Source organism: Pelodiscus sinensis, chromosome 30, assembly GCF_052426305.1.
Source record: "Pelodiscus sinensis isolate ZL-2025 chromosome 30, ASM5242630v1, whole genome shotgun sequence".
Lineage (NCBI taxonomy): Eukaryota > Metazoa > Chordata > Testudines > Trionychidae > Pelodiscus > Pelodiscus sinensis.
Genome location: NC_143081.1, coordinates 5,494,904 through 5,507,334, shown reverse-complemented (window position 1 = coordinate 5,507,334; position 12,431 = coordinate 5,494,904). Strand labels below are relative to the sequence as shown.

Below are 12,431 nucleotides of genomic sequence, written 5' to 3'. Positions count from 1 at the left end.
AGCGTCTTTCTCCTCTACGCCCAAATGGCACCCAAACCCGCTGGAGATCTGGCTGCTGTGGGGTCAGAGTCTGAACAAACCCCTCCTTTCCAGAGAGCATGTAGAAGCTCTTCTGCCTGGCTCTGTCTGCTCTAACCACTAGGACACACTGCCTCTTCCCCAGCAGACAGGATCTCCCTCCACTCACCAAGTCCTTGTGTCTGTGCTGGAGCCGTATCCGACCTGCACCTCGTCCTGAACCAGATGCCAGGCCCAGAGTCAGATATATAGAGCCTGGCCGGGTGTGGGGGAAGAGGAGTGGGAGGGGAAACTGAGGAATCTCTTGGATCAGCAGGACGGCCTGGGCTCTGCCCATTTGGAGAGTGGCCAGACTGGCCGGGCAGAGGTGGGAACGGGCAGCGCAGGCCCTGACACACAGGTGGGCTGCACCGAAACGTCAGCGATGCGGCTCCCTGCGGGGGCTGAGCCTGGGAGCCTCCCTGCCAGCTCTGAGCAGGTGACATGGACGATACCTGTGCCAGCTGGCCCCGCCCTGGGCTAGAGACATGAGCTACAGCTACCCTGCAGGGGCTGCACAGACAGAGGGGGCCTTGGCTGGTGGCAGGGCTGCTCCAAGTGCCCCATTCCCCACCCAGCGGGGCCCTACTCCAGCCCCACCTCCTGCCCCAGAGAGACTCCGACCCATCGCTGGGGCACAGAGGGGAGGGGAAACTCAGCGGCAGGGCCTGGGGGGGGGGGGGACGCCCATCGGCCCCCTGCCAGCGTCATAGGCAGGGCCCTCGGCTGCTGGCCAGGGTAGCTCCCACAGCCTGTGGGGAGAGCACCAGGCCAGGGGAGTGGACCCAGCCCAGCCCTGACTCACGGCTGCTCTCCGTCCTCCTGGCCTGCTGGGCTCCTCCACCCACCGCCTTGCCAGCCCAGCGAGGGGCCCGATGGGAGAAGGGGGGGAGACAGGCGGCTGGCACTATTGGCCTGCTCCCCCTCCTGTGCCCTTCACAGACAATCCCTGCAACCCAGGACCCCTTTTCCCCCACACCTCTGCCCCACGTCTCTCTAGGCACGACCTCCTGACCCTGCCTTGTGGAACCAGGTCTGTGCGCTGGCGGCCCGACCACTGGACATCAGTTCATTGTGACTGGTGGATTTACCACTGTCGTGTGTGTCTGGTCCCCGTCCATAGAGCTACTCACTGCCCAGACGTCAAGAACTCTCCTGGGTACACTGGTGACTTCTCTCTCTTTTTCTTTCTCTTTTGATCTCCCTTCCTCAGGGGGTGGTTCTCGCTTCCCCATTCGCTCTCCACCAGCGCTCCTTGTGCCCCGGCTGAAGATCCCTGCGGTGCCCAAACACCCTGGGGAGGGGGGGTCTCATCCCCTGGGTTACCTGCTGAACGATTATGGTGTAAAGTGGGGAGGGGGAGGTGCTGAACCTGGGGGCCCCTTGAAGTGCTGTTAAACCAGCCCACCCAGTCCAAAGGCACAGGAGAGGGCAGCGCGGCCTGGCTGTTAAACCAGCCTGCTGAGGCCAGGGATGTCCTGGAGTCAGCGTGTGCGTGAGGATGAACCAGGCCCCTCAGATGTGCGCTGGCCATGGGTGAGTGTCTGGGTGTGTCTAAGGGGGGAAGAGCCCCACCCTGAGGATCATAGCTCCTGCAGGAGAGCCCCACTGGGACGGGAATTGGCAGGAGGGAGGATTCAACCAAACCCACAGCGACTACATGATCAGACCTGCGCTGGCCTTGTGCAAAGCCTGGCTCTGTGACACGGCAAAGCCCAGGCCTGTCTCACGTCTGGGGCGCGTTGCACGCAGGCCTGGCGGGGGAGCTGGGAGAGGCAGGGATGCTTTGCACAATCACGCCAATTGGGCACGGTACAGCGAGACCCTGCCAAGGCCGGGGGCAGCCTGGGACCGGGACGTTCTATCTCCAATCGGTAAAACAAGGCCACATGCAGCCAGAAAACTGGCACCCAGGCACAGAGTTTGGCAAGTTCCTGAGTGGCAGGATGTCCCCCAAGGACGGGCCAACCAGGCACCTCATTCCACATGGAATCCATTGGTAAGCGACCAAGTCTGGATCTGCTATACAAGGGGCTGTGTGCGCAGAATCGTTGGGAGGGAGGGAGGGAGGGAGCAGGAGGGACCCACAGCTCCTGCCCTTGTAACTAGAAGTGATGGGCCCTTCACACCGGCGACCCCAGTGCCCGGCATCCCAGCGGGTGGGAATAGGAGTGAGCACGACCGCCCGCCGGGTACTGTGGGTGGCAGATGGGTGCAGTGTAAGAGAACTAGCTTTAATCATTGCATGGTAGTAGAGCTTCTAGGGATTGCTTTGGCATTGCTTTGCGCTGGGTTAATTGCTTTAGAATTAACAATATTTAAGGCATAACTTGTGTAGTCTTTGTTTCCAAGGCTTGTAAAAGTTAAACAGCTATATTAACAGGCTTAACGCTGGCTATAAATAAGTAAGTGGGTAGGTCTCTCTGGAGTGTCCTGGTTTCCTTTAGCTGTAAAATAAATAGAAGCACAGACCAGGCAGACAGAGCTTGGAGAGGCAGGGATGCTTTCCACAAGTGTAAGCAGGAGCTAAATTACTGCCTGCTATCAGCCAGCTTAAAGGAGAGACCTGCCCTGGGGGTGGAGGTGCTCACTCCAGTTGGTTAGCCCTGAAAGCCAATTAACTGTTAACTGTTGATATGTGTGGCGTAGCAGGGACGCTGTTTGTTCTGTGACCCGGGGTCCCCCGGCGCTGTGATGGGAGATTCTCACTGACTCTCCCAAATGTTTATTGACCCAGACACCCAAGCTCAGCCTCCCAGGGAGAGACAAAGGATGGAGGGCGGAGACCAGCACCTGGCTGGGGGGCAGGGCTAGAAGAGAGGTTTTTAGTTTCTGTCTGGTTTCATGGAGGAGGCAGCCTGAGCAAGGGGCTGGGATTTAGGGGCCCCGTCTCCCCCATCTCAAGGGGGGGCTGAGGCATCCTAGGCCTGCCCTGTAACCAGATGACATCTGTGCTGTGCTGTATCCTGGAGAAGCAATAAACTCCTCTATTCTACTGGCTGGTGGAGCCTGTTCGTGCCACTACGGGGGTGCAGGAGGTGGGGGAACTCCAATGCGCCGCCACAATATGTAAATACAGATCATGCCAGGAGGGGGAAGAAATCCGGGTGTGGTTATGGAAATCCAGTTCAGGCAGGGCTGAAGGAGGATCTGTGTGGGAATGGAATGTGGTGCAGTGTAAATAATTTAGGCTGTTGTGTGGGTCACAAATCATTTGACCCCCTAAATGTAGGAACTGTAAAATATGACACCAGTGCTTGCAGGAGAGAAAGCATCATTGGAATGTAGCGCCCCCTCTCCACCTGGTTACCTTCTTTTAAAGCCAATCTCCTTTCAGGTTCGGATGGATAGGTCTGGGTTCTTCTGGATCCCGCCACCTACTCAATTTTATTCTTTCTGATTGATGTACTTGGCGGTGCCTCCACCCCCCTCACTCCTTCCTAGCAGGGTCACCAGGGCAGCTTGGGAGGAAAAGTCTAGCCCAGGATAATCCCCACGTATTTGCCAGATAGTTGGAGACTCCCAGAAAATAACACAAACACATACACTATAATAAACACAATTATATTAAACAAGAGACAATTATAACATAACAGGGTAAAACACTATTTTTAGGGTCACCGGTGCCCAGCAACTGTGAGGTTAGTGTCCCGTTGGTACGCGTACTTTGTTGGGGCCCTTGATGACTGTTGACCACACAATCCTTCTCTGCAGTGGTTTAGCAGTGGAGCTGACTAGGTCCAGTACAGCCCAAAGGACTCACAAATGGGAGAAGGCAGCAAATCCCTCCACAGTTTAATATGCTGCAGGTAATAAAATCCCCAAACAAATTCCCTGCCTGACTAACTAAAAATTGGTGCACTCACAGACTCCATGAATGACCTCAGGTTGAGAGATGACTCAGTCTCTGCAAAGGGCTGCTCTCTTCTCACAGGGGTCCTCTTCAAGCAGGAACCAGGCTGCTTCCGTCCCAGAATTTCCCCTCACCACGAAGGGGTGCAGGGCTCAAGGTGCAGGCCACACAACTGCACTAAAATTCAAAACTACAGCCTCCCAGCCCAGCATTCAGACCCACCCAGCAGGCAGCAGCCCTGAACTTCTGCTAGAGCTGAGCTGACCATGCTGTGACTCTCTCACCCAGGGAGCTGGAGAGCCAACTCAGCCTGGCTGAGGAAGCCTCCCAGCAAACTCCACAACTGGGAATCAACAGTGGAGACATAAACCCAGCTGAGGGATCCTGCCTTCAGGTCCCTAGAGGCCAGTTCTCAGGGGGAACCCTGCATGCAGGCCTGGGGCTTACTAGCTCCCACACAGCCAGCCTCCCCTTTTCCTGGCTGGCTCCAGACTCCCCTCAACAATGGTCTCTCCTTCCCCCTGGGAGGGGCATCTCACTCCCCATGGGTTGCCGGGCAGACTCTGGCCCTGGTAGGGAGGGGGAGCCAAGGCAAACTCAGAGTGCCTCTCCCTGAGCTGCCAGCAGACAAAGCCCCAGGAATCCAAGCAATCTCCTTGGGGGTTACAGGAAGAAGTCTCATAGGAATAACCCGCCAGAGTTGAGTGAACTGGGCTTGAGGGCTGAGTGAGCCTGCTTCATGGCTGCCAGGTGTGAGCTGTTTGACTGGCTCAACCTGTTCCTTTTCCCCTGGTTTTAAGGACAGACCTAAAGCAGACTCCATGGCTATGTCTACACTTGTGGCTTCTTGTGCAAGTATGGCCGTTCTTGCGCAAGAATCCGCAGAGCGTCCACACTGCCCGCCTGCTCTTGCGTATGGACATTTTCAGTACGGCGTGGTAAGAGAGGGCTTCTTGCGCAAGAGCTGCGCTCTTTTTTAACAGTTGTAAGCTCTCCTGAGCAGGAGCTCTTGCGCAGTGTGGATGCTAGGCAGGGATTTCTTGCACAAGAAAGCCCTATGGCTAAAATGGCCATCAGAGCTCTCTTGTGCAAGAGAGCATCAACACTGCCATGGGTGCTGTTGTGCAAAAGCACAGCTCACACATGGCAGTGTGGATGTTTTCTTTCACAAGAAAGATGTTCTTGCACAAGAAGCTGCCAGGGTAGACATAGCCCAGGTGATGGCTGAAGAGTTGAAATCTCTAAGGGTATGTCTACACTACATGGCTCCAAAGGCTATAAAGACTTTGTTGAACGCCACGTTATGCTTCGTGGGATGAGGTTTACCAGGGGGTTGACAAAGACTTTTGAAGTCGACCGCCGAGTGCCCAGACTTCCTCGCTGTGCCAACAAACAGCTGATCGGCAGAGCATGGCAGACATTTTGACGCAAATGAAGAGGAAATTATTTAAATCACTACTTCATTTTGCTATGTCTACAACCCTCATCTACATGGCTCCGTCGACGGAGCCATGTAGTGCAGATATACCCTAAGAGCTGAAATCACTGGTTTGGCTGGGAGCCAGGTCTATTGCAGCCAGTGGAGTGGACAGAGGGAATGACCAGCGGAGTGGCTGTTGGGAATGACCGGCTGGTAGCCAGTAGGGGCGGTGGCAGGTGGCCAGCGGAGCGGCTGGCGTTAACGACCGGTGGGTGGCTGGTGGTAACGACTGGTGGTAATGACTGGCGGGAGGCCAGCAGAGCGGCTGGAGGGAATGACCAGCTGGTGGCCAGTAGGAGCAGCGGCAGGTGGCCAGCGGAGTGGCTGGTGGGAATGACTGGCGGGCAGCGGGCGGTAACGACTGGTGAGCGGCCAGCAGAGCAGCTGGTGGGAAAGACCGGCGGGTGATCAGCGGAGCAGCTGGTGGGAACGACTGCCAGCCAGCCAGCTGGTAGGAGCAGCGGCTGACGGGAACGACTGGTGGGTGGCCAATAGGAGCGGTGGCAGGCGGCCAGTGGAGCGGCTGGTGGAGTGGCTGGCAGGAACAACCAGTGGTCTACAGAAGCAGCATAAAGGTGGCCTAACCTCAGGCTCAAGGAGTGGAGTCATCCAGACGATTGGTCAGGGTCTACGCTGACTGGACAGAGCTGTAAGTGGGGCGTTTGAAGTGGGGTACGGAGAAAGTTCGGGTAAGTGAATGGATCCCTTCTCGTGGTGGACTAGTGAGCCTGAGAGGCAAACGACATTGCTCAATCCATTTGAGCTGGGACAGTTCCTCGTGGGGGAGGGCTATGGACTCTGTTGTGGGATTTTCCCACGTTAATGCCATGTGACTTCTCTCTCTTTCATTAAAAGTTTCTTTTCTACGCTCAGACTCTGTGCTAGCGAGTGGGGAAGCATTGCATCTCAGAGGCGCATCCTCCCTGCCTCCTCCTGGTTACAACCCTGCCCCCCCCCAAACACACTGCCACAAATGCTCTTGAGATGTGGACGGGGGCCCCCCTGCCAGCTCTGAGCACGTGACACGGATGGTATCCGGTACCAACTGGCCGGGGCCCTGGGACCTTGTCAGTTAACGGTCAGGGCAGTGTGTGTGGGTATGTCTCTAAGTCTTTGACTGCTAAGACACAAAGTCTCGTCGCAGCGGACAGCCCAGAAGGCTGAAAGGAGCCTCAAGAGTTTAACGTCCGTGACTTTACTGCTAGGACCGAGGTCCCGTCGCAGAGGGTAGCCAAACAGGCTAACAGACACCCCAATGTGTAGGAAGAGCTTATTACTGTGACGTAGTGGGGGTACCTGGCTGGTTAGGGGCCAATGTAGACACAGCCATTAAGTATGCAAATGAGGGTTGGCGATATTCTATGCTTAGCCTCATTTGCATATTTATCCCACAAGAAGCCACAAGTGTAGACATAGATCTGGTTACTCAGGTACCTGCCCAAGGAGCTCACAAGAGCAGAGGGACCAGATGGTTCCAGGAGCCTCAGTCTGTGCCCAGACACAGACCTGCCTGGCTCTGCCCGCTGAGGAGTTTCCCTCTTGTGACCGTGAGAAGGAAACTTCTGTTGCCGATCCTTCCTGAGCAAGCTGTGCCCTTTGATACCAATATTCCAATCGTGTGTGTAGGAGAAAGAAAGAGCCTGGAGCATGAATCAAAGTAAGCTAGAGTTATCCTATGAGTCACAGACAGGCGTTGTTAAAAGCAGATGTTTGCCTGCAAGTCAGTGTCTCTCCACACTTGAACTGCTAGTTCTGCTAAAAAGCACATGAAATACATTTACACTCCCTCAGCGTGGTACAAGGACACCCCAACTTAGTACATGATAAAACCATTGGTTGTGTCTAGACTGGCAAGTTTTTCCACAAAATCAGGTGATTTTGCAGAAAAACTTGCCAGCTGTCTACAGTGGCCGTTTGAATTTCCGCCAGAACACTGATGATCTCATGTAAGATCGTCAGTGTTCTTGCGGAAATACTGTGCTGCTCCCGTTCGGGTTAAAAGCATTTCCGGAAAATCATGCCAGTGTAGACGTAGCCTTTGAAACAACAGAAGTGAAATCATGACAACCGGTAGTGAATACTCGGGAAGGAAAGTACAAGAGGAAGTACCAGATGTGTAATTAATGCATGAAAATGATACCTAGAGTTGTTTATCTCTGTCTATAAATGTTGGGCTACTTCAATTTAACTCTTTGACTGTCTTAAGGGGCAATAGTAAATCCATACTACTGGCTGAGCTGGGTGCATTGTCACAGGTCCATCTCAAGGGGGCCTGAGGCATCCTAGCCCAGTTCCTGTGACCAGACTACATCTGTGCTGCGCTGTGCTGGAGGAGCAATAAACCACCCTCAATTCCACTGGCTGGTGCAGTCTGTTTGTGCCATTTCGGGGTGCAGGAGACGGGGAACCCCCAACGCGCCGTCACACTGGTGTCAGAAGTGGGATGCACTGCACCCCGTGGATGGAGCTTCCAGCGGCAAGCGACAAGGCGCAGTAGAAGCAAGAGCCCTGGAGCCAGGCGTGCTGGAGACAGAGCGAAGCGGTTCCTGGGAATCGTGGGGCGCTGCAGCACTAGACTGGTGAGTCTGCACCGAGGGGCCCAGCGGGCAGATGGCCTACGCCCGACTCTTGAAGGCAGAGCTGGTGGGGCTGTGCAGAGAGAGGGGCTTGCCTGTGCAGAAAGCAACCAAGGCCCAGCTGATTGCCCAGCTGGAAGATAATGACCAGCCACAGGGCCAGGATCTTGTCCCCAGGGGAAGCAGCCAGACCCCCCCCTGAGAGTGTGTCAGGCTCAGAGAGGGGGAGGAGCGCTGGAACCCAACGGAGAGATGAGACAGCGTCTCCCGGGAGGCCTGCAAGCCGTAGCCCATCTAGGGCAGGGGACAGCCCAGCGGAGCTGCGGCGCCTGGAGATCCAGCTGCGGATCAGGGAATTGGAAGTAGAGGACCGAGAGAAGGACCGCCAGGACCGAGAGAAGGAGCGCCAAGATCGAGAGAGGGAGCGCCAAGATCGAGAGAGGCAGCGGCAGCATGAGCTGGCCATGGCAGAGCGGAGAACCGGCGGGGCACCGGCTGCGCCAAGTGCGGATGGGCCCCAGGGTCCCAGGACTGCCAGATGCTTGGAGAGGCCCGTGGTGGCCCAATTGAAGGACATGGGTGACATAGACGGGTTCCTCAGTACCTTTGAGAGGGCCTGTGGACTGCAACGGGTTCCCCCAGCTGACTGGCTGCAGGAGCTCATCCCCGCACTGAGCCAGGAGGCGGCCGGAGTGCTCAGTCAGCTGGAGGACCTACAGCCAGGGGATTACAACCGAGTCAAGGAGGCCCTGCTGCACAAGTTCGGGCTGACCCCCGAGATGTACAGGAAGAAGTTCCGGGGGGTACAGAAAGGGCCACGGGAGACCTATGTGGACCTGGCCTCCCGCCTGGCGCAATACTGCCACAAGTGGGTGTCTGGAGTCGGAGCCCAGACCGCAGAGGAGCTGCTCAAGCTGGTCATGATGGAGCAGTTCTATGAAGCGTGCCCACCCAAACTGAGGCTGTGGCTCAAGGACCGGAGACCAGAGAACCCCCAGGAGGCCGGGAGACTGGCGGATGAGTTCACGGAGAGCCGGTCCGGGTGTGAACGGGAGTCCCGGAGAGAGAGGGAACCGCGCAGAGACCGGATCTCGGCTGAGCAACGGAGGGAGTCAACTACGGGGCGAGACCAAGGAACAGGTCATCTGTGCCCCAGAGAACCAGCCAGGGCCGGGACAGAGACAGCCCAAAGCCTAACTTGCCATCGCTGTGGGCAAAAAGGCCACAAGAGGGCTCAGTGCACCAGGTCCCAGGACCGGGGACTTTCCAGGGTTAACTGGCTGGGGCGGGAGGAAGGGCAGGCTGCCCCAGAGGCAGGGGCTGGCAGGCAAACCTCAGCTCAGAGAGAGGGGAAGGATGCTCAGTGCACCTCCCCTGGGAGGTCTGATTCTCAGGAGGCGGATTTCTCCGTGTACCGGGTGGGGGCAGGACGGCCCCTGCGGAGCGAGTGCCTCATACCCCTGGAGGTGGATGGTAGGAAGGTGACGGGCTTCTGGGACACGGGGGCGGAGGTGACTCTGGCCCGAGCCGACATAGTGGCCCCGGAGCGGATACTACCCCACGCGCAGCTGACCCTGAAGGGCATAGACGGGTCCCCGTTTAAGGTGCCTGTAGCCCGGGTGCATCTGAAATGGGGGGCGAAGGAAGGCCTCAAGGAAGTGGGGGTGCACCCGCACTTGCCCACCGAGGTGCTGATGGGGAACGACCTAGAGGAGTGGCCCCATGAATCCCAGCGGGCTCTAGTCACTACCTGGAGCCAGAGCCAGCGGGGGGCTGACAACGTGGGTCCAGGGAAGGACTCCTGGCAGCATCCTCAGGGTCCCATCCCAGTGGACACGGGGTCCAGCCAGGCTGGGACTCCGGACCTAGGCAGAGGTGGGGGACAGGTCCCGATCCCTGCCTCAGCAGCTGAATTCCAGGCTGAGGTGCAGGCAGACCCCTCCTTGCAGAGGCTGAGGGACCAGGCTGGCCTCCATGCAGCTCAGCCCCGGGGGAGAGGTGGCCAGGAGAGATTCCTGCGGGAGCGTGGGCTCCTGTTCCGTGAGTGGCTCCCCCCCAGGAAGGCGAGGGCATGGAGGGTAGAGCGGCAGCTGGTCGTCCCCCGAAAGTATCGCCTCAAGCTGCTGTATTTGGCCCACGATGTCCCCGTTGGGGGCCACCGGGGGATCCGGAGCACCCGGCTGAAGCTGCTCCAGCACTTCTATTGGCCGGGAATCTTTACAGCCGTGCAGCGGTACTGCCGGTCCTGTGACTCCTGCCAGAGGGGCGGGAAGGCCCAAGACAGTAGGAAAGCGGCTTGGGGGTCTCTACCCCAGATAGACCCTCTGGGCTTGCTGAGAGAGTTATGGGAGGGGAAGTCCTCCCTGGATGGAGCATCGGGGGTGGAAGCCGCCCTGGCTGTCCAGAGAAGGCTCGCTGGGCTCATGGCCCCGGCCCGAGAGACCCTGGCCAGAGATCAAGGCCAGTGGAAGGGTGGGTGTGACCCCCGAGGACAGGCCTGTGCCAGTCGCCCTGGAGCGGGGCGGCGAGTGGACAGAGGGAAGCCAATTCATGTGGGGCCTCGCCACGGCCGGCCCGAGTCAAGGGGAGCACCCATGTCCCCAGGGCGGGTTCCCACGCAGAGGACCCGAACTTCCCTAGGTCACGAGCAGAGTGACCCTGCTCAGTTCGCTCTCGGAGGGGGGAGAACTGTGACGTAGTGGGGGTACCTGGCTGGTTTCTATGCTGCTGGCTCTGGGGGAACCCCCACTGGCTGTCGTGGGGACCACGACCCAGCAAAACAGGATGAGTCACTATGCAAACCAGTGGCCAGACACCCCCCATGGAGAGGAACAAAGGAAGGTGGAATGCTGCCTTGGCTGGGGGGCAGGGCTGGAAGTTAGTGAGTTGGTTGCTGGCTGTCGGAGGGCATGGAGGAGAGCCTAGGGGAAGGGGCTGGAGTTTAGGGGCCCAGTCTCCCCCATCTCAAGGGGGCCTGAGGCATCCTAGCCCAGTTCCTGTGACCAGACTACATCTGTGCTGCGCTGTGCTGGAGGAGCAATAAACCACCCTCAATTCCACTGGCTGGTGCAGTCTGTTTGTGCCATTTCGGGGTGCAGGAGACGGGGAACCCCCAACGCGCCGTCACAATTACACCTTAGATTTTAGCTGCTAGAACACAAAGTTCTTTCGCAGCAGGCAGCCTGGGAAAGGCTGGAAAGGTGCCCCAACGGATCTTGTCACCTGGGAGTGACACAGATCCAAACGCCCAAGCTCTCCCTATGTCTGTCCCTTTATGACCGGCTGAAGTTCTTTTAAATTGTGCTTGGTTCTATTACAGCAACTGAAGGAGTCAGGTTAAAACTTAAACAATTACAGGTTTATTAAAGGAACTTATGAATCATATGGTTACAATGGCTATTGCTCAATTTCTTAAATGCTAGCAAAATATATATAGATCTTAAAAATGGTTACAGGAAAAAGATAAAGATAGAAAATAGAAAGAATGGTACCAAGTGACAGCTTAATCTTTAAAGAGCTCTGACACTATGTATATATATACTTAAACAAAGGACCATATCCAGGTACAATTTTTACCCTCTTCTGTGCCTCTCAACTCCAGCGTGTCAGGCCAGGGCCGGTCTCTCAATTCCTAGGAAAGACGAATATGAGGTGGGCGTCCCCTTGGAACCTCGGCAGATCAAACACCTAACCCGACCAGCAAATAGGTGGTAGATTGACACACAAACTCAGTGTGCTGCTGGACTCATCTTTATACCCCTGGGGGCCCGTATTCTCTTTCTTTTCTTAAGAGGCCAAATTGTACTGGTCCATTTTGTGGCGCCAGTTCTTACAAGCAAGTTTCAAGTTAATTTACACTTGTAAGAGAGGAAGATAGTTAAATTAAGACTGCCGGATGTTCTTGTTGGGCGAGATTCCTCCCACCCTGCGGACGGTTGTGTGTTCGTATCAATATGGGTTAAGTCAAGGGAAAGAAGGAATAAGAGATCCTCCAGAAAAGAGCTTATTTTCCGGAGGATCGCGTCCAGACTGGCGCTTTTCTCCGGCTTATCTACAAGCCGGAAAAAAGCGGCAGCCATGTTAATGCAAATGCCGCGGGGGATATTTAAATCCCCCACGGATTTGCCTATTCTAAAGTGCTACATTTGCATCCCTATTACAGAATAGGGGCCAATGTAGACACAGCCATTAAGTATGCAAATGAGGGTTGGCGATATTCTATGCTTAGCCTCATTTGCATATTTATCCCACAAGAAGCCACAAGTGTAGACATAGATCTGGTTACTCAGGTACCTGCCCAAGGAGCTCACAAGAGCAGAGGGACCAGATGGTTCCAGGAGCCTCAGTCTGTGCCCAGACACAGACCTGCCTGGCTCTGCCCGCTGAGGAGTTTCCCTCTTGTGACCGTGAGAAGGAAACTTCTGTTGCCGATCCTTCCTGAGCAAGCTGTGCCCTTTGATACCAA

At 56.3% G+C, this 12,431-nt stretch overlaps 1 protein-coding gene across 1 annotated transcript in view; it reads right to left on the bottom strand.

Annotated features, from left to right (window-relative positions):
• LOC149521034 (leukocyte immunoglobulin-like receptor subfamily A member 3) overlaps positions 1 to 12,431 on the bottom strand; it is a 1,043,054-nt gene that overhangs the window by 589,897 nt on the left and 440,726 nt on the right. The gene's annotated exons all lie outside the window — the stretch shown is intronic.